General features: G+C 40.9%; 1 long non-coding RNA gene across 2 annotated transcripts in view; it reads right to left on the bottom strand.

Annotated features, from left to right (window-relative positions):
- LOC125119865 (uncharacterized) overlaps positions 1-19019 on the bottom strand; it is a 200752-nt gene extending 181733 nt beyond the window's left edge. For both annotated transcript variants that reach the window (XR_007133191.1, XR_007133192.1), the window contains exon 1: positions 18866-19019. This is a non-coding gene — a long non-coding RNA (uncharacterized LOC125119865). The remainder of the gene's footprint in view (positions 1-18865) is intronic.
- Between the last annotated feature and the right edge of the window lie 1743 nt (positions 19020-20762).

Genomic DNA, 20762 nt, shown 5'->3' with positions numbered 1-20762 from the left:
AAGTTTGGTCTGAGACAAACTCTGAATCATTGGGTCTGGATTACCCAAAAAAACTGTGTGTGTAATGCTAGGGCTTGGCACATGATAGATGCTTCAAATGTTTCTTGAATAAAATTTTCTTTTAAATGAGTGAACATACTTCAGGAATTATACAGTCTGGACCACTCCTTTTTTGAACTCCCAGCTACCATTAACTTTTTGCATTTTGTCTATTTTGTGGTTAACTAATTGACTGTTTCAAATGAATAGCAAGGAAAAGTGTACGGGTCCTGGGGCCAGATACCTTACTGCTGGTATCTTCTCTTGTCCAAAAACTGCAGAGTAAAAGGCATACTCAGTAAAAGTATGGAAAAGTTTTATAAATGGAAATTCTCACATTATCACAGAGAGTCCCTGGCATTTTCATTAGGCATCTACATATTCTGTGTTTCAACTAGTTGGATATAGTCTCTTAATCTTGCCTTAAATATTCTTATCTCCTTGCCTTTGTTCCCTCTGTAATCCCCCAACAAACTATCCTCCTATTACTCTGTCCTGACCTAATCCAAATCCATTCTTAAAAGCCCAATCATAGTTGAATTCCTTTTCTTTCCAGGAGTCCTCCTTGAGTTATACCACATCCTGAAAGCAGGACATATTGTCATCTCATGTGTCATTTATCTTGTGACACCTTTATCGTTGCCTTATTTTGTGGCTAACTTTGTTTGCATGTATATCTCGAGGTCAGTGTGCTGAGTATGCTGCTTGCCCCTAGAACCACTGTCTACCCTCTCTGCTCTGTTCTGTAAACTGGGATGCTGACCTTCGTGGATGATGTCAGTGGGCTCCCTTGTTCTCTGGTTTTCTGGTTTGGAGTCTAATTTAACCAATGACCAGTTGCCAGCAGGAAATCAGAGTGTGGGAGGATAGAGTGTGTAGTGTCTGCTGCTCAGTCCCCTCCCTGCTGGGATGTGGCATGTCAGCCTTCCTGTCCTTGAGGCCACAGTTCCTGTTAGGTGGCTCTCTCCCATGGCCATAGCCACAGTCACAGCTACAGTTTGCCCTGGGTTCCAGTAACTGCTCCTTCCCTTCATCTCTTCAGGATTAGGGGTGGCAATGGCTCCCCTATGTTACTAGTGCCAGGGTACTTCGCATCCCTCCTGGGTTCCCTGTCCCCGCCAGAACATTTATAAACTGTCCTTTCATCCTTCTCTCCTCAATTACCATGCTGAGTGCACCATTTATTCCTTGCCAGGACCCTGACTGACAGAGGCAGCAACTGCAGCTTTGTGTCTATGTATTCCCAGAGAATATACCTCTATATAGCCCTCTCAGCTTCACGCTCACTCTAGAGGCCTAATAAGCACTTGCTGAAGGAAGGAATAAAACCAAGGATGAACTGCCATAGCTGAAATAAGATTTTCGCAAAAGAAAAAGAAAATCTTTATTAACTCTGGTTCCTCAATCAATAAGAGGATTCAGGAGTTCCCGTCGTGGCTCAGCAGGAATAGATCCAACTGGCATCCATGAGGACTCGGGTTCAATCCCTGGCCCCGCTCAGTGAGATAAAGATCTGGTGTTGCTGTGAGCTGTGGTGTAGGTCACGGATGCAGCTTGGATCCCGAGTTGCTGTGGCTGTGGTGTAGGCTGGCAGCTGCAGATCCAATTCGACCCCTAGCCTGGGAATGTACATATGCTGCAGGTGTGGCCCTAAAAAGCCAAAAAAAAAAAAAAAAAGAAGAAGAAGATTCACTTTCACCTAGCGTTTATAGTGCTCACCGTTTATTTTGTTTTCATAATGCTCAGGCTTCCATTGAATTCGTTTTTGTAGTATCAATCCAAATTAAATACAATTCATATATTTAAACCCACTTATTCTTCTGGGAAAAAAAATTAGTTGGGTTAGGTGAATTGGAATTTCTATTTTTTCCCTTCCTTTTCTCTTTTTCACTTGTTTTTGTAGGAGTTCCTTTACTGATGATCCAGGCATACCAAGTTCTACCCCTCTACCCTCTCAGACTTTTCTGAATATGGTTTTGCAAACTTCAATCTGATTGGTGAAAATCAAACTCATCTGATAAACAGGCAAGCTGTCAGTCTCTTCAGAAAGTCCCAGCTGGTTTTTTGTTTTTGTTTTGTTTTTTACCACAGCTTATCTAGTTCTTGTCCTACTGAACATCCACAGTGCCATCTGACATACACATATAACATGTAGGTAAGAAAAGTGTCTTAGCTCTATGAAGTAGGGATTGAAAGATAGGCGGACACAGATAACCTCAAGGACAGGTTAGATGACTCCCTGTGCAGTGATTTTTCTAAAGGGCAGAGGCTGGCACCTCTCATGAGTTAACTCAGATAGATGCTGCCTGGTCTTCATTCTTCAGTGGTCCTCCTTCCTTTTTTTTTTTTTTTGTTTTTGTTTTTTTTAGCGCCTCACCTGCACCATATGGAAAGTTCCCAGCCTAAGGGTAGAATTGGAGCTATAGCTGCCGGCCTATGCCACAGCCACAGCAATTCCAGATCTAAGCCTTATATGTGACCTACACCACAGGTCATGGCAATGCAGGATCCTTAAGCCACTGAATGGGGCCAGGGATCAAACCAGCATCTTCATGGATACTAGTTGGATTCATTACCACTGAGCCACAAGAAGAACTCCCTTCAGTGGTTTTCCTTAATAAACACTTATGGTCTTCTGTATTGGCTTTTAGAGTCAGAGGGTGGTCTAAGACCATGAAATACATGCTCCTAGAACCATGTTGTTTAAGTAGCACCAGAGTCCGATTAGCATCCTGCCAGGATAACTGCTATTGTTCGCCAAGAATGTCACAATTAGAGAGTTACTAGCTAATATAGTCCATGAGGAACTACTGTTGGGTAGTTGGCTAGGTCAACGAGGAGCAATGCAGGTTGACTGAGGTGGGTATGCCAGGGTCCTACTGTTTAAAACCTTAACAGTGGTGAGGCAGATTGAGAGTGACAACTATCGACCTTGAAGGATTAAAAAAAAAAAGGCAGGAGTTCCCGTCATGGCGCAGTGGTTAACGAATCCGACTAGGAACCACGAGGTTGTGGGTTCGATACCTGCCCTTGCTCAGTGGGTTAAGGATCTGGCGTTGCCGTGAGCTATGGTGTAGGTTGCAGACACAGCTCGGATCCCACATTGCTGTGGCTCTGGCGTAGGCCGGTGGCTACAGCTCCGATTAGACCCCTAGCCTGGGAACCTCCATATGCCGTGAGAGCAGCCCAAGAAGTGGCAAAAAGACAAAAAAAAAAAAGCAAAATCATGTAAGCCAAATAATAATTCATCATTTCAGTCATTGTAGAGTCAGACCTATGAGGGAGATTTTGGCATCTGTTGTTTCCATTCCTCAAAATTCAGAGAGAAGAACTCTTGGGTGGTGCAATGGGTTAAGGATCTGGCATTGTCAGTGCAGTGGCTTGTGTTGCTGCTGTGGTGTGGATTCAGTCCCTGGCCTGGGAACTCCCACATGCCATGGGTGTCGCCAAACAAACAAACAAATCCAGAGATAAAGGAAAAAAAAAAAAAGATGATTACACACTAACCCCCAATTTTTTATTTTATAAGAGAAAAAAAATTCATGATTAGTTAGCGGCAAAGAACTACACATTAACCCTCTCTTGATAATGTATCCAATACCACTTCTACTTTTTCCCAGAATGAAATTATGGGGTAAAGCTGGATGGGTTTTCAAAAGGTAAATATAACAAGGGGTTTAATCCTCTGTAGCTTCTGACCTTTACTGCATTTTGAGTGTATTTGGAGTTCAGATACTAGCCCACCCACCCTCTAGAGATAATAAGTAAATAATCAAATGACCCAAATAAGATTTACCCCAGAAATAAGGGGGTGGGATGGGAGGTGGTGAGCAATAAGAAGCAGTGGCACTAGTGATAGTTTGAGTTTTAACATCATGGCTTTCTTCATGGGTAGAGATCTGACATTTTCCCCCTATGATGCTCATTTCTTCTTTACACATATAAAGGGCAGTTCCCTATAATTCCTATGGTCATTTTTAAGGATTACAAAAAAAAAAAAAACCACCTGAAACCATTTCTTCATGACAAGTAAAATGGTTTTAAAAGATAAGCAAAATAGGGAAAGAAACGCTTCACAATCCAAGCAACAGCAAACAGTTAACATCAGAAATGGGAAGTATCACGACAATTTTGCAGCATGGAAAGAAGGCTTTGAGTTGAATAATTGAATTAGAGACAGCTAGTATAGCTTCATGAAAGCGATACCTCATGTACCTTACTAGTTAGAGTGCATTTATTGCCTTGGAAAGAAAATGAGACACAATGGATGTCACGTAATTGTTTAAAAGCCATTGGATGTTGTTAACAATGAAGATTATTGGCTGAAACCACGTCTATTGTGTAAGGTAAAATAGCTTGTTGGATTAAAAAATTGTTCAAAACCTGCAAAAAGTGAGTGAATGCTAATGGTAATTTTTTTTTTAACTGAAGAGAGGTTATCAGTAAGGATGAAATAATAGCTTTGAAAGGAAACGTCAAATTGGAAGACTACACACAATCCAACCTCATTACATTTGACTATTGTGGTATCTTCTCTGACACCATGCACTAAGTTTGCAGGTATTTTTAACCTTATTGTGTTTACTGTCTCATAATAACTTCCCTTTCTGAAGAAGAAATGGAAAGATAAGGAGCACGTTCAACAGAATTCTACTCAGTGTTTTGACTATGACTAGTTGAACACAAATCCTTGACTTCTTCAACTTTATCTAAAAATTACTAACACATTTTCATCTATCTGTGGAAAAAACACAGACAGAAAGCAATAATATTTTACCTCTATTATAATTTTTCAGCGTATATACAAACTGGGTATATCTATAAACAGGGAGGCAAATTTGACATTGCTGGAGTTCCCTGGTAGTTTAGTGAGTTAAGGATCCAGCATTGTCACTGCAGTGGCTCTGGTCGCTGTTGTGGTGCAGGTTTGGTCCCTGGCTCAGGAACTCCCACTGTGGATGTGGCCAAAAAAAAAAAAGGAAGAAGAAAAGAAAAGATTCTATATGTAGTATTAGCTCCTCTTAGAAAGTTTACACAAGTCAGAATAACCAAAACTTTGCTGCATTCATTTCAACCGTAAAAGTAGGAGTAGGATCTTCAAATTCATTTCTCACACCCTGAGGGTAGTATTTTTAGGATATGTAAATCTGGCATTGTAAGAAGTTTGTTTTGTTTTGATGGCTTATGGTAGAAGACATATTTTCTGCAACCTGTCCTAAAGACCTTTTAAAGAAAGAATGAAATAAAAATATAATCAGGGTAGATTCTATACTAGGTAAGTGAGTAAAAATGCTTTAAATTATAATCTGACTCTATGTCAGAGTTTATTTTTTAAATTTTATTGGCATATAGTTGATTTACACCGTTGTATTAGCTTCAGGTATACGGCAAAGTACTCAGCTGTACATATATATATATGTTATTCCCCATATAGGTTATTACAAACTGTTGAGCAGATTTTCCTGTGTTATACAGTAGGCTCTCATTAATTATTTTATATAGTAGTGTGTATATGTTATTCCTATCCTCCTACTATTCCTCCTTCCCCTCCACGATCTGCCCTATGGTAACTATAAGACTGGTTTTGAAATCTGTGAGTTTGTTTCCATTTTATAAATAAGTTCTTTGTATTATTTGTATTAGAGTCCATACATAAGTGAGAGCATATGATATGCAATAGTTTAAATTAGATTTTTGATTTTTTTTTTTTTTTTTTGGTCTTTCTAGGGCTGCTCTTGCGGCATATGGAGGTTCCTAGGCTAGGGGTCCAATCAGAGCTGTAGCCACTGGCCTATGCCAGAGCCAGAGCAACGTAAGATCTGAGCCGCGTCTGCAACCTACACCACAGCTCATGGCAATGCCGGATCCTTAACCTACTGAGCAAGGCCAGGGATCAAACCCGAAACCTCATGGTTCCTAGTCGGATTCTTTAACCACTGAGCCACGATGGGAACTCCCTAAATTAGATTTTTTTTTTTTTTTTGGTCATTTCTTGGGCCACTCCTGCGGCATATGGGATGTTCCCAGGCTAGGGGTCCAATCGGAGCTGTAGCTGCCAGCCTACGCCAGAGCCACAGCAATGCCAGATCCGAGCCGCGTCTGCGACCTACACCACAGCTCACGGCAACGCTGGATGGTTAACCCACTGAGCAAGGGCAGGGACCGAACCCGCAACCTCATGGTTCCTAATCGGATTCGTTAATGGGAACTCCCCCTAAATTAGATTTTTAAAAATTAAAAACCTTGTGAGACATTATGAAATCTTCAAAAGTATGGGATTTTGGTATTCATATTGACATGTATATGTGCATATGTTATTGTTTGTTAATGATGACAGCTATTATGACAACAAGAAATTGTATAAAATTAATTAATTAATTATTTTTTTTTTTTGCTATTTCTTTGGGCCGCTTCCTGAGGCATATGGAGGTTCCCAGGCTAGGGGTCTAATCGGAGCTGTAGCCACCGGCCTACGCCAGAGGCACAGCAATGTGGGATCCGAGCCGCGTCTGCAACCTACACCACAGCTCACGGCAACGCCGGATCGTTAACCCACTGAGCAAGGGCAGGGACCGAACCTGCAACCTCATGGTTCCTAGTCGGATTCGTTAACCACTGAGCCACGACGGGAACTCCGTATAAAATTAATTTAGACACAATGGGTACAATTCAGCCACTTGGGTCTTTTCAGAATATCTTGGGTAAAGCACTTTTTTTTCTTTTAATGGCCACACCTGCAGCGTATATATGTTCTCAGGCCAGGGGTCAAATTGGAGCTGCAGCTGGGGCCACAGCCACAGCAACATGGGACCTGGAGCTTATGGCAATGCCAGATCCTTAACCCACAGAGCAAGGCCAGGGATGGAACCTGATCCTCATAGAGGCATCGGTAGATCCTTAACCTGGTGCACTACAATGAGATCTCCATAAAGCACTTTGTTATAGATACACACTTACCACTTTACATTTTCCCAGTAAATATAATCCACTCTGTGTTTTATCGGATATAAATTCATTGAGCAGTTAGGTACTTTAGAGAATGGATTCAGTGGCATAGTGTCTGATGTTGAATAACTTCAGGGTATCCTGATTGTGTTTGTTACAGGAATCTGAATATATGTTAAAAAAAAATTAACAGAACTGTATACCAAAAAATGGTTAATTTTACTGTATGACAATTCAAACGATAAAGTTAACTTCTAAAAAAAGAGTTCAAGATGAGAGTTCCTGTCGCAGCTCAGTGATTAACAAATCCGACTAAGAACCATAGGGTTGCAGGTTCGATGCCTGGCCTTGTACAGCGGTTTAAGGATCCAGTATTGCCTTGAGCTGTGGTGTAGGCCGCAGACTCGGCTCAGATCCCAAGTTGCTATGGCTGTGGCATAGGCTGACATCTCAGCTCCAACTAGACCCCTAGCCTGGGAACCTTCAGATGCCATGGGTGTGGCCCTAGAAAAGATAAAAAGGCAAAAATAAAAAAGAGTTCAAGATAGCTCAAAAGTGAATAGTGTTAAAACTATAAGGTACAAGGAAAGATATTTTAAAATACATACCAAAAATATGCAAGAACTATGCAATCTGGGAGTGTTGAGATTTCTTAAAAAGAGAATTTCTTTTTTTTTTTTTTTTTGTCATTTCTTGGGCCGCTCTCACGGCATATGGAGGTTCCCAGGCTAGGGGTCGAATTGGAGCTGTAGCCACCGGCCTACACCAGAGCCACAGCAACGTGGGATCCAAGCCGCGTCTGCAACCTACTACACCACAGCTCACGGCAACGCCGGATCATTAACCCACTGAGCAAGGGCGGGGATCAAACCCGCAACCTCATGGTTCCTAGTCGGATTTGTTAACCGCTGCACCATGACAGGAACTCCCCCCAAAAGAGAAATTTCAAGCCTAGTAAACCTTCCCACAACATGAACTTCTTAAATCCTCAAAACACGAGAAGACTCTCCTAGAAGTTCCTAGTTGGGAGTAAATATTTCCCTCAGCTATTAGTAAAAATAATTTTTAAATTATGTTTGCAACACAGAATAAGAACTGGAAGGAAACTTAAGGAATCATTTGATTACATAAGAGTAAATAAAGCTATTTAACCAAAGCTTTCAAATCTCTTCTCAGAGATCTCCAAACACAGAGAATCCACAATGGCCACCAGTAAATGTTTCTGTGTTTTACCACTGGTTTGGTAAATTGGGGATGTGAGTCTGTGTGTTCTGCTGAAAAGCTCCTATGTTAAGTTTTTTTCATTGTCCCTGATCTCATAAAGAAGGCATGGACAGAGACATTAATTGGGTTATCGCTTTAGCCATTCTTTTTCAAGTTCAATGAACTTAGCCTTTAACATGTGCTATGCTCTCAGAAGAAGTGCCCATGAGCTATTTCTATCTCTTTCTGTTCACTTGGGTTCCATACCTCCTTTTTTTTTTTTTTTTTTTTTAGGGCCGTACCCACAGCATATGGAGGTTCCCAGGCTAGGGGTCAAATCGGAGCTACAGCTGCCGGCCTACGCCACAGCCACAGCAATGCCAGATCTGAGCCTTGTCTGCTCCTTACACCACAGCTCATGGCAACAGAGGCCAGGGATTGAACGCACATCCTAATGGATCCTAGTTGGATTCATTTCTGCTGTGCCACGATGGGAACTCCCCTTCCTTTGTATTTTAAAGAACAGTGTCTAAAGTAGGTCCCATCCTTTTGTTATTCTCAACCACAGTTCCAACGGTTGAGTGTCTCCTGGGATATGCATGCTCTGTTCCATTTCTTTCTTTCTTTCTTTCTCTTTCTCTTTCCTTCCTTCCTTCCTTCCTTCCTTCCTTCCTTCCTTCCTTCCTTCCTTCCTTCCTTCCTTCTTTCTTTCTTTCTTTCTTCAGACCCAGAGTCCCAGAAGAAGTTAGATGTTGTGCTTACAAACTGCATACACATGGGCATCATAGAAGTGCAAAACTCCAATAAAGAAATAAGCACATGGTTTCTTAGTTCATTTTTTATGTTAATGATGAAAGTGCAGGTAAGAAAATGATAAGAACTAGGCTTAAGGACATATAAGTGATGGAAAGAGAAGGAAAATTCTAGGTGGAGCCCAGAGAAGTTATCATTCTCTTCCTATCAACATTGGGTGGATGTGCAGGCCCCTTGCTTTATAGCAGCAGAACAAAACAAAATGACTGATGATCAAAGAAACTTACAGATGCCTACAGAATTAAATTATCAACCCACTTTGACATTTTGCAGGTATAAATAGAAACAGAAATAACTAGAGGTGTAGAAATAGTTGAAGAAGCCCCTCAACATTAAATTCTAAACTTCAAATTTGAAACACCTAGAGATTGGGGTTTCTCTGTAATCTATAAATCAGCCTTGATTCAAAGAAATAGCTAGGCTGGCATGGGGGAGCAACTTTAGATCTGGCCAGCACAGGACCTGGGGAGGCTCAGTAGAGACCCATTATCTGTTAATAAGGAAGAAGACCCAAAACAGAGCCAGGACAAATAATTCTGTCATTTTACTGTCAAAAGTGTCCAACCATTCTTTATTGTGAAAAGGATACATAATTAAGCTGTATCTTTGTTTATTTATTTTTTTTACTATTTGGCATATTATTCATTCCCAGTGATGTTTCATTTCTCCTCAAATGATTCTTTTGCAAACTTTAGAAAGCCCTGCAATTGCCTTTTCATTTGGCCGAACATGGCAGACACAGGAGGGAGAGCTTCTCCTAAATCCTGTTGCTCAGAACAGGATTTTTTTTTTTTTTGTCTTTTCAGGGTCGCACCCACTGCAAATGGAGGTTCCCAGGCTAGGGGTCTAATCGAAGCTACAGCTGCCAGCCTACACCAGAGCCACAGCAACGCCAGATCTGAGCCACGTCTGTGACCTATAGCACAGCTCATGACAATGCCGGATCCTTAACCCACTGAGTGAGGTCAGGAATCGAACTCAAAACCTCGTGGTTCCTAGTTGGATTCCTTTCTGCTGCGCCACGACGGGAACTCCCAGAATATGTTTAAAAAAAAAAAAAAAAAAAAAGCAGGACCCCAGACAGGTGTGTAACTGTTTGAATGGGCTATCTCTTACACAACTAGGAATAAGACCTACTTGGAAGAAGTTTTGCTCTAGAAACTGTTGATGCTCTTGACTTATTGAGGGGAGTTCCATAAAATGGCCATTACCAACTGTATAAGACAAAACTTGTGTTAGCTCGAAGGTTAGTCCCTGTTTTGAAATCCTAAAAAAGATAAACCCTATTATGGGCCATTTCCACTTTCCCCACTGCTTCCCTGACAAGAGGTAATGTGGGTCTGAGGAGGAAACTGAAGATTCATGGCCCAAATAGAGCAGAAGTCTTGTCTTATGTAACTGTCCAAATGCTAATACAAACTCTTGTTGCTCAATTTGTTCTTTAAAAGCTGTGCTTTATTCTATTAACTTTGATTTGCCCTCTTAGCTTCTGTCATTTTTCCATACTGGACTGTCCTGGCAATCCTCCCCACCTTTCTGTCTGGGTTTCAGTCTCTGACAAGGGGCTCTGTGCCTAGGTCTCCCTGCCAGGATCCATCTGGCCCATCGGTAACTAACAGTCATCCTAGCCTTGTCCAGTGGTGATAGCTTCACCCATAGATTTAACTGAGACAAAACTGAACAACTTACCATAAATATCAGAGTCAAGAAAAAATTATTAGGAGACTAGGCGTACATAAGTTTAGATAAAAACAGAGAAGGCAGGATGACAGTGTGGTCCAAGTAATTTTCTCTGTGCAAAGATGCCTTCTATTTAGTATAACTAAACACATTACTTCTGGGAAAAAAAAACAACAACAACAAAAATTCACACTCAAAAAAAGGGAGAAAAACTACTATTGAGAGCAATTATGAGAATGACTTAAAATGTCACTTTTCATCTGTTGTACAGGAGAGTAAATATCATGAAAACTTAACCATGATAAGAAAAAAAAAACACTTAACCATGATGAAATATTTGTCAGTTATTTGTTCCTATATTAAGAAATTAATACCCACATGCACAACTTTGAGTTGATAGAAACTAAAAACTTAAGGTAATAGAATTAAGGATTTCATTTTCCTTTTTAGAGTTTTATATATTTTTCAAATTTTTTGGAAAGGAGTTTTGGAAATAGAAAAAAAAAGTTCTAAAGCTAAAAACTCTTTAACGTAATTTTTCTTACTGAATAGTTATTATCCTGTTCATGAGACATGACCATAATAACTCAAAGCCACTATTTTTTTTTTTTTTTTAATTTGGTTGAACCTGCAGCATGCAGAAATTCCCAGGCCAGGGACTGAACCCATGCCACAGTAGCAACCACAACCACTGCAGTGACAACATTGGATGCTTAAACCACTGAGCCATATGGGAACTCCTCAAAGTTACTATTGACTTCATCAGGATGAGGCTAGCTATGTGCTTAAGTAATAATTGAAGTAAGGATGAGAAATAAATTTTACGGAAAGTAAGAATAATACTATGCCTTATCTATAAGATCCCAAACCAGAATATATTTGAAAATATTTGAGTGACTGACTTTTTTTTTTTTACTTTTCGTCTTCATTAGTGATACTATGCAGCTATCTATAGTTTGGTATCTCTACCCACCAGATAACAGTTGTGATGACCAAAAATGCCTCTAGACACTGCCAAATGTCCTCTGGGGTGGGAGAGAAATCACCCCTGGTTGAGATCCACTGCTCCATAGTAAGTTATTACTACCCAAATATTTTGATTATCTTTTTAACTGTTACCTATTACCATGGCCACATTAATCATGCCAGGATTCACAATGATCACAATGATTAAAGAAATTACAGATTTACCCTGGCACTCAGGGTTACTATCAGACTATTAGACAGAGCCTGGGTATGTTAAAGGAAAAAAATTCCTATAATTAGAAAAATAAAAGATTACACAAAAAGAGCAAAGACTTTGGTTGTACACTGGAATCAAATTACATTCATTTGTTGAAGTGGTCTGAACGACTCAAAAATACACAGCAGCTGTTATTCACTTAGCTACAACATAGCTGATATTAACACACATTTTGAAAAGGAGGGCTGTTGCTTCATAGAACAATTTTGCTGATATTTAAGAAGCAATGTCGGTGACTCATCAGACAGTCAGGCATGACTTCTTCCCCATCAATGTTCCCTATCATTTTTCTCATTGCCGTTTTTACTTCAACACATGTTCAATGGCAGCCACAATCAAAATTCTGTTGCAAAATGAAGTATCTTACTTTTATTTCACATAAATAAATTATAAATGATCATAGTTAAAAACATAAATAATAAATACTCTCTGCATCACCATTCTTCTAGCTTGTAGTGATTTTTATTTCATCACTGTGAATGGTGGATGGTCTTTTATCTCTTCTAAATGTGGGATAATTAAATATGACCCAAGAGCAAAATAAAGTTTAAGAGGATTTTTTTTTCATATATGCAGCCCTCATTTGCACTATTGTTCTCCAATTTCCTTTTGAAACTTGCAAAAATGACATGTGAGTTTAAAAACTTACTTAGCTTAAAATGGCTCCTTTTTTAAAAAAGGCAAACACTGTAGTGGGATGCCGGGATTGCATTCATCCCAGCATGCCCCACCACTGTTCTTTGGATGGCAATCACAGGACCCAGACATCAAGCTGTGGAGGAGATTCTTCCAAGCAACAGCATCTGGCTCTTTGGCAAACTGAAAAGGCAGTTGCCCTGGTGGCTTTGGAGTTGCCTCTGGGTCTGTCACAGGGTAAGGCTGTGGATGGAGTGTCTGGATTCTCATCTTCTTTTCGTTACCATCTTTCTCACATACCTTTTGACATCAAGAGACTCACAAACTTCTATAAAGCAATTACTGCCCTCCTTAAATGTAATGAATATCTACATAATCCCTATTGTACTTCAAGAAGTAGTCCTTTCCATTGCCCCATGCCTTATGAAAGTGTGAAAATAGGCGAGCATTCTGGCAGCAGCAACACTAGCATTCTATTTCATACCCCACCTGCAGAGAGAATCAGAAATTAAATGTTCTATTTTCAGCCCTAGATATTTTAGGCCTGCATTTTCACCTTCTTTATTTGCAACAGATCTCTTTGCCAGTTAAATTTAATAAAGTCATATTTATAATATGAATAGCTACCTAATCTCATGGAAACTTTTTTTTTCTTCCTCAAGATTTCAATCTAATCTGGCAAGGTGGTATAAGGACTATAGGGGCTTAGTTTGAAGAATTCATGGCACTTTAAAATCGTAAGTGGAGTCCCTGGAACAAACAAACACTTTGAACACAAGAACTGGCAGCTCTAGAACAAAAGGGTTCTCATATCCTCTTAGCTGTAAAGGAAATTAAAAAGACCAAATTTGGAAAGTAAAGAGTGCATTTTTCAGATGTTTTTAGGTTATTTTTTTCTTAAAAAAGCAACCTTCTAAATACTTTGTACCACAGATATTAATGAATATGGTCTCTCTACAGACTACAAACTATGTATGTATGACTCTGAAATCACACTTAAAAGGTAAAATAACTACTGGTGAAGAGATGGATCAAAGACTCTACTGGGTCCAGACAAGGCAAAGATCGTAAGTTTGCTTTATAAGAGGCAGCATTTAATTCCTCCTGTTAGAATTCATCAGAAAAAAGGGAGGCTTTATACACTGGCCACTTTTTTTCTTTTGCCATGCTCATGGCATGTGGAAGTTCCCAGGATGGAACCAGAACCACAGAAGTAACAATGCTGGATCTGAGACCACTAGGCCACCAGGGAACTCCTACACTGTCTACCTCTATGGAAATTCAGTTCTAATTTATCATTTGAGCACAGCCAATAACTCCATCAATGACCAATGGAAAAATCCATGGAATTTCTGTTTTATGAATGGACAGCAAAATAAGAAGAAGGGAGAGGAAGTTCCCTTGTGGAGCGAAGCAGGTTAAAGATCTGGTGTTACTGCTATGGCTCTAATTCCATCCCTGGCCTGGGAACTTGCACACGCCATGGGCACCACCATTTAAAAAGAAAGAAAAAAAACCAAGAGGAATAGGAAGGGAAAGAGAGTCTTTATAAGACTTTGTATTTGAGTGTAAATTGTTACTGTGGAAATCCTAAATTCGCAGGGAAATAAAACCCATCAACTTCAAGGTCTCACAAGTAGTTGAAGCTAAAAAGCCAAACACAAACAAATAAATAGGCAATGACTACGTCTAGCCCAGAAAACGAGACTTAAAAAGTAATTCTTATTATAATTATTGTGAATACTTTTTTTTTCATTCTCTTAGAAATAAGATAAAAATGTAATGATGTCACACACACATATAGTCTCTAGATACTGGATAGAGATAAATCTCAAGCTTGTGTTTATTTGCATTTAAAAAATTATCTTGGAGTTCCCATCGTGACTCAGTGGTTAACGAATCTGACTAGGAACCATGAGGTTGTGGGTTCGGTCCCTGCCCTTGCTCAGTGGGTTAAGGATCTGGCATTGCCGTGAGCTGTGGTATAGGTTGCAGAGGCGGCTCGGATCCCATGTTGCTGTGGCTCTGGTAGGCCTGCAGCAACAGCTCTGATTAGACCCCTAGCCTGGGAATCTCCATATGCTGCGGGAGTGGCCCAAGAAATGGCAAAAAGATTTAAAAAAATAAAAAAATAAAAAAAATTTAAAAATAAAATAAAAAATTATCTTCTACTTAAGAGTACATAATCTGTCCAAATATATAGTAAAATGTTAAAATAAAAAAAAATAAAAATTAAAAATAAAAAAGTAAAATGTACACTCGGTTGCCTTCTGATTTTATTTTATTTTATTTTTATTTTTATTTTTTGTCTTTTTGCTATTTCTTTGGGCTGATCCCACGGCATATGGATAGGGGTAGAATCAGAGCTGTAGCCACTGGCCTACAGCAGAGCCACAGCAACATGGGATCCGAGCCGCGTCTGCAACCTACACTGTCTGCAACCTACACCACAGCTCACGGCAACGCTGGATCGTTAACCCACTGAGCAAGGGCAGGGACCGAACCCACAACCTCATGATTCCTAGTCGGATTTGTTAACCACTGCGCCACGACGGGAACTCCCTTCTGATTTTATTTTTTAGAAACAAATCAAACTGGAACATTAAGAGTCATCTACTTTTGTCATTTAATGCAAACAACTCCTACAACTTTCCCTAGGAACACTGCTGGGGATGATCAACACAAGTACATACAACTTTGAGTAGCTGACAAATCTCTTCATGCTTAATTTTTGTCCCTGAGAATCTTCTATTCTCTAGAAAATAGAAAAATCAGACGATTTCTGCCCTCATATTTGGGATGGTGAATTTTCTAGAAGGGAGTGAATAATGTCAAGTTTTAGATCAAATTCTTTTTATAACTATTTGATTCTGCTTTGAATGAGGAAAAAAATTAATTTAGTTTCTGGTCCTGAGCATGATTCTCTAGGCATAAACTCCTGACAACTGCATAGTAGGTCCCTAAATATGTTTGCTGAATGAATAAACAAATGAATGAATATGAGTTCATGTTAACAATCAACTTTTTAAAAAAATACTTGTGCTCTGGAGACTTCCTGGATTGATAGTCACACATCTTTTAATTAATTAATTAATTAATTAATTATTTTTAGGGCCAAACCCACAGTATATAGAAGTTCCCAGGCGAGGGGTCAAAATGGAGTTGCAGATGCGGCCCTACACCACAGCCACAGCAAGGCCAGATCAGAGCTGCGTCTGCGACCTATGCCACAGCTCACGGCAAAAAGTGGGATCCTTAACCCACTGAGCGAGGCCAGGGATCAAACCCACATCCTCATGGACTGGATATTAGTAGGGTTTATTACCACTGAGTCAGGACAGGAACTCTGATAATTGCACATCTTTAGAGAAATCAGAAATTCCAATAGAAAATTTTGCACATGAAAAATATTCATCCATCCTGCTATGTGTGAATAAGTTGGTTGATGGACCAAACTGATCCAAATGCACAATTGGATTTAAGACTATGTAAATTGTTAATTTTGCAATGTAAAGTATTTTTTGCTTTTATAGGAATGTCTTCATGAAGACTCAAGCATTGACTGCAGTTGTATCTAACCAATGTCAACCATTAGGACATTTAAAAATATTTAATGATGATGAAATTGTTTGGTTTCCCTCCAAGGGTTTTATCATAAACAGGCTTACTTGAGATGACCTACTCCTTGATGACTATCTAGTGTCTATAGAATGTCTGTTAGAAAAAGCCTTCACCTAGGCCTTTGCTACTCCTGGGGGTTGTTTGCTTTTTGGCTGTAATTGCATACAGAAGTTCCCCCAGCTAGGGATCAACCCACTATCAAAGTGCAACCCCAGCCACTGTAGTTGGACCCCTAACCTCCTGTGCCACAGCGAGAGCTCTGGTATTTTTTTTTTTTTTTTTTTTACTGAAATAGTAGGAAAAAGTGAGAATAAATTCAGGGCTATAACTCTATTGATATTCAATATCTGTAAAACATGCCTGTTTCTTCTGTGTTTCTTTGACCTATTTTATGTATCAAATACAAGAGAGCAAAACCAGAAGGAAACTGCTGTTCAAAAAGTAACCCAGAACTTACCATCTACTTTTGGTGTGGTCTGTGTGTCTCTTAAGTTGTGACTCTGTCATATTCAGAAGCTAAGTATTGAATGCAATTATATCTTTCGCTTTTTGCTTGTTCATTTGTTGAATAAGCTGCCAGATACCCGCCATTTAGGCTAAGAGCTACTGTCTGTTGCTGAACTAGCTTAAATGGTATTCAATAAATAATTAGGAATGTCATTATTGAGTTGCCATCCAAAGTCACACACATGCTAATAAAGATGCCTCCAGCATCCACATGTCAAATGCCAAGAAATGCAAGTTAGTCTGTTGTTACTCTTATGTCGTTGGGCAAGCATTACATCTAAGGTTCATGCTATCCCAAGAATCGAACCATCTCTTACTGGTCTTGGTGACACGGTCTCTCCCTTGATACCCAGCTGACATATGCGAACTCACCATAGCAGAAACCAAGGCTTATCTGGTAAATAGTAACTGGAGTACTTCAAGTTTTGTAGTCTGTCCAAAGGAACAGGAAAAGCTGTACATACATCATACAGCATGAGGTGGAGGAGGAGGGGAGAAGGTCCCTAGACCATAACAAGTAGCTGATAGCTAGCTCCCATCAAAAGAAGTTTACAGTGCTTTAGAGGTCCACCTCTCTTGTGGGAGGGAAAAGGAGGAGTCTGGGGCTTCAGGGAACACTCCAAGTCTGCTTGTTTTCAGAGGCTTCCAGAGACTCCCCTAACCTGTGGGCAGCATCACAAAAAAGGCAACTCTGCAGGAAGTCTGTCTTTTTTTTTTTTTTTTTTTTTTTTTAGGGCCACACCTACGGCATATGGAAGTTCCCAGGCCAGGGGTTGAATCAGAGTTGTAGCTGCCAGCCTACACCACAGCTACTGCAACTCAGAATCTGAGCCACGTCTTCGACCTACATACACCAGAGCTCATGGCAACGCCTCATCCTTAACCCATTGTGCAGTGCCAGGGATGGAACCTGAGTCCTCATGGATACTAGTCGGGTTCATTAACCACTGAGCCACCGAGACAGGAACTCCCCTGCAGGAAGTCTGTAGATGAATAGATGGACACAGGAGGGAAAGTGGGGTGTGAATGATTGAGGGATAACAAGGCTGGCCCAGGGGCACTGGGGGCTACAGACATAAGTGTGCATTAGTGGGAGGAAGTTTCCCTCAAGGAAAAGGCCTGTGTCCAGTTGAGCGTCCTCCTGGCAGCCCTGGAGGTCTGACTACCCTCCTCCCTCCCAGGCACCTCCCACCGGCATAGACCCTGGCGGTGTATCTCTCCAGGCACCCTGTGTGGCTGGCCAAGGTGAGAAGCCTCCAGAATTCCCCAAAGAAGCGAGACCCACTCCCAATTGTTTGGTGAAGAGAGGAGACCTGATAGGCTGAGCGCCCCCTAACCCACATTGAGGGGGACAGTGATACTGACCGTGGAGTGCCGCCTCCCCTAATCGCCCGAGCCTCCGGCTGGCAGCCAGCGCTGGGGATGGGACAGGGGCTGAGCGAGTTCCAGGGGCTGTAGGACACCCAGCAGCAGGCGTCTAGCCCCTCGAGGGCTCCAGTAGACCTCGTAAAAACCCCAATTGTGATCTCCCCTTCCCCAACCTGTAGCAGTCCCCGGAGCTTGGCGACGGCGAGAGACCACCGCGCCCTCAGGTCCCCGCGCGCCGGAGCACCAGGCTCGACCCGCGGCAGAGCCACTCCTGGCACGGCGCCGCCGCTCTTTCAGCGCCAAGACTTGGGATCCCAGGGTCTCCCCTTCGCACGCTGACTTGGGCAGCTCGCAGCCCTGGGTTCGAGGCGGCCGGCTTACAGCCTGAGTTGGCTGCGCCTCGCCGTGTAAAGGAAAAGCCCAGAGGTGGCCGCCTCCTCCTCCCCATTTCCCAGTCTGAAGTCGGAGTGTGCTCGAACCTAGGAAAGGCTGGGCTTCCCCTGCTTTAACACACACGCACGCGCGAGCACACACACAAACACACAGAGAGACGGGCACGCGCACACGCACGCCGGCTCTCCTGGCCCGAGTTGTAGAGGGGGCGCTTTGGCAAACTTGCTCGATCCGCCGGATGACCATTTGCGCCCAGACGCCCCACCTCCACCCCAAACTCTCAATTTTAAAAGTTTTTTTTTTTTTTTCGCCACGACTTTTCCGTAAGTGAATCAAAGCAGAGCCCAGTCGCCGAGGCTGCCCTGTCCGTTTAGGTAAACTTTTCAAAATGCACCAGGTGGCTCCAGGTCTCCAAACCTTTCTGAGCGCGGGGGCTGCGGCAGTCCTCACGCGTCTCGGTGTGCAACCGGGAGGGCTTCGGGTTTGCGCGCAGACACCGGTGGCCCCGGCGCCTCCGGCCAGGCGGCGCGTCCCGGGACCGCACGACTCGTGGGAAGGGGCGCCTGGCCCCGCGCCGCACTTGCCCAAAACTAGCCTAACTGATCACAGGCGGCCCTGGCGCTTGCACATTAAGAAATCCAAATTAAGGAGTGGGTGAATGGGGAAGGAGGGAGCTAGGAGAGTTTGCACTCTCTATCTCAGGTATGAGCACTTTTCACTGACATTGATGCAACTGCATTAGAGTTAATGGCAGCTGCCTGCTTCTCATTATTAATTGTCTTTGTGTTTGGATAAAGTATGTAATCTTCTTCTCAACCACACCATTAAAATAGGTTGCCTTTTCAATTAAGAACTGTCATGAGCACAGCAGTCAATTTTCCTAATGAAGATGCATTATATTTTCACTTTTTTTAAAATAAAGGAAAATTCCAGGTTTTCATTAGGCACGATTACGGAGAAATACAAGGGAGTTTCTCTAAAATTTATGCGGCCGAGTAGTGCATTAAGCACCAGGCTTTTAAATAAATTGAAATTTCTGGAGATAAAAGGAAAGCATGAGTATCAAATATGTCCAAACCCACTTCATTCAGATTTCAAAAAGCAAATACGACGAGTTCATTTTTTTTTCAAATGCACTTAACAGATATAGCAAAAACAAGTCAGTCACTGAAAAATATGCCTACAAACTTTTGGAGGGATCCCTTCTAGTTTAGAGATAATTTGCAGATCTTAAACTAAAGCCGTGGTTTGTTGAAAATGGACTATGCACATTTAGATAACATGCAGTCTTTGAACAAATACATCAGTTTGATCATTAACAGGCAAAAAAATATCTGGGCTGTGCACCTACAATTAGTTTTTGTTTATCTGTTTTCTTCCTTGCTTTCATATTTCTTCTTAAAAAAAAAAAGACAAATTGAAAGCTAGTCACTCTAGCAGAACTGCTTAAAATTCTATGCCTTTTTGATAAGCAACTTTTCATTTACTGTAAGAAATTAAAAATCACAAAATTCTAATGTTGAAGTTTAAAAATTGGTCAGAAATGTTTATTCCAGGATATGAAAGTGGAAAGCTTGTATCACTGAACAAAAATGAAAAGTGTGTATTATTCATTTTCTAATCTTGGGAACTGGGGAGCCTGTAGTGAAAAGGATCTGTCAAGATCTATGTTTTCTTTGTTAATAAAAAAATTTAAGTTAGTATCTTTTGCATATGAAATGCTATTATAGACAAACCCTTTTTTTTTCTCTCCCCATTCAAACTCTCATAGGAGCCACATTATAGAATAGTGTTTGAGAAAAAATAAGTCAAATTCTTCTAAATAGAAGAAAAAAGTTTCCAACAACAGCCAGACTTTTTTTTTTCTTTGTAAGGCAACATCAGTTGGTTATTTTGCAGACATGATCTTTTCCACATTTTAGGTGTTATGTCTTTTAAAAATTGAACTTTTTTTTTTTTAATCAACCAGCCCCTTAAAATGATCTGCAAAGAGTGGGGAATTAGATTTTCGATTAAAACCTTATCCCATCTCGAAGGATTACTTTATATTGATTCTTAAATATGGCTACAATTGATGGGCTCTAATTAAAAATCCAAAGGAAAAGTCTGTCGTGCCCATATAAAAGGAGCTTTTCATATACGGGAAATAAAGCTTGTAAAAGGTTACAAATAAAAGATTAGAGATTTATCCAAACTAGTTTAAAGCTTCACTGTGGTTTTCTTTTCTTCTTTTTTTCCTTTCTTACAAAACCATTCCTGGGTCTTTCCCCCCCCCCCCCCCCCCAGTTTTAAATGAAGTTTGCAAACAGGAAAG

Source organism: Phacochoerus africanus, chromosome 2, assembly GCF_016906955.1.
Source record: "Phacochoerus africanus isolate WHEZ1 chromosome 2, ROS_Pafr_v1, whole genome shotgun sequence".
Classification (NCBI taxonomy): domain Eukaryota; kingdom Metazoa; phylum Chordata; class Mammalia; order Artiodactyla; family Suidae; genus Phacochoerus; species Phacochoerus africanus.
This window is presented reverse-complemented; position numbering and strand designations above follow the sequence as displayed.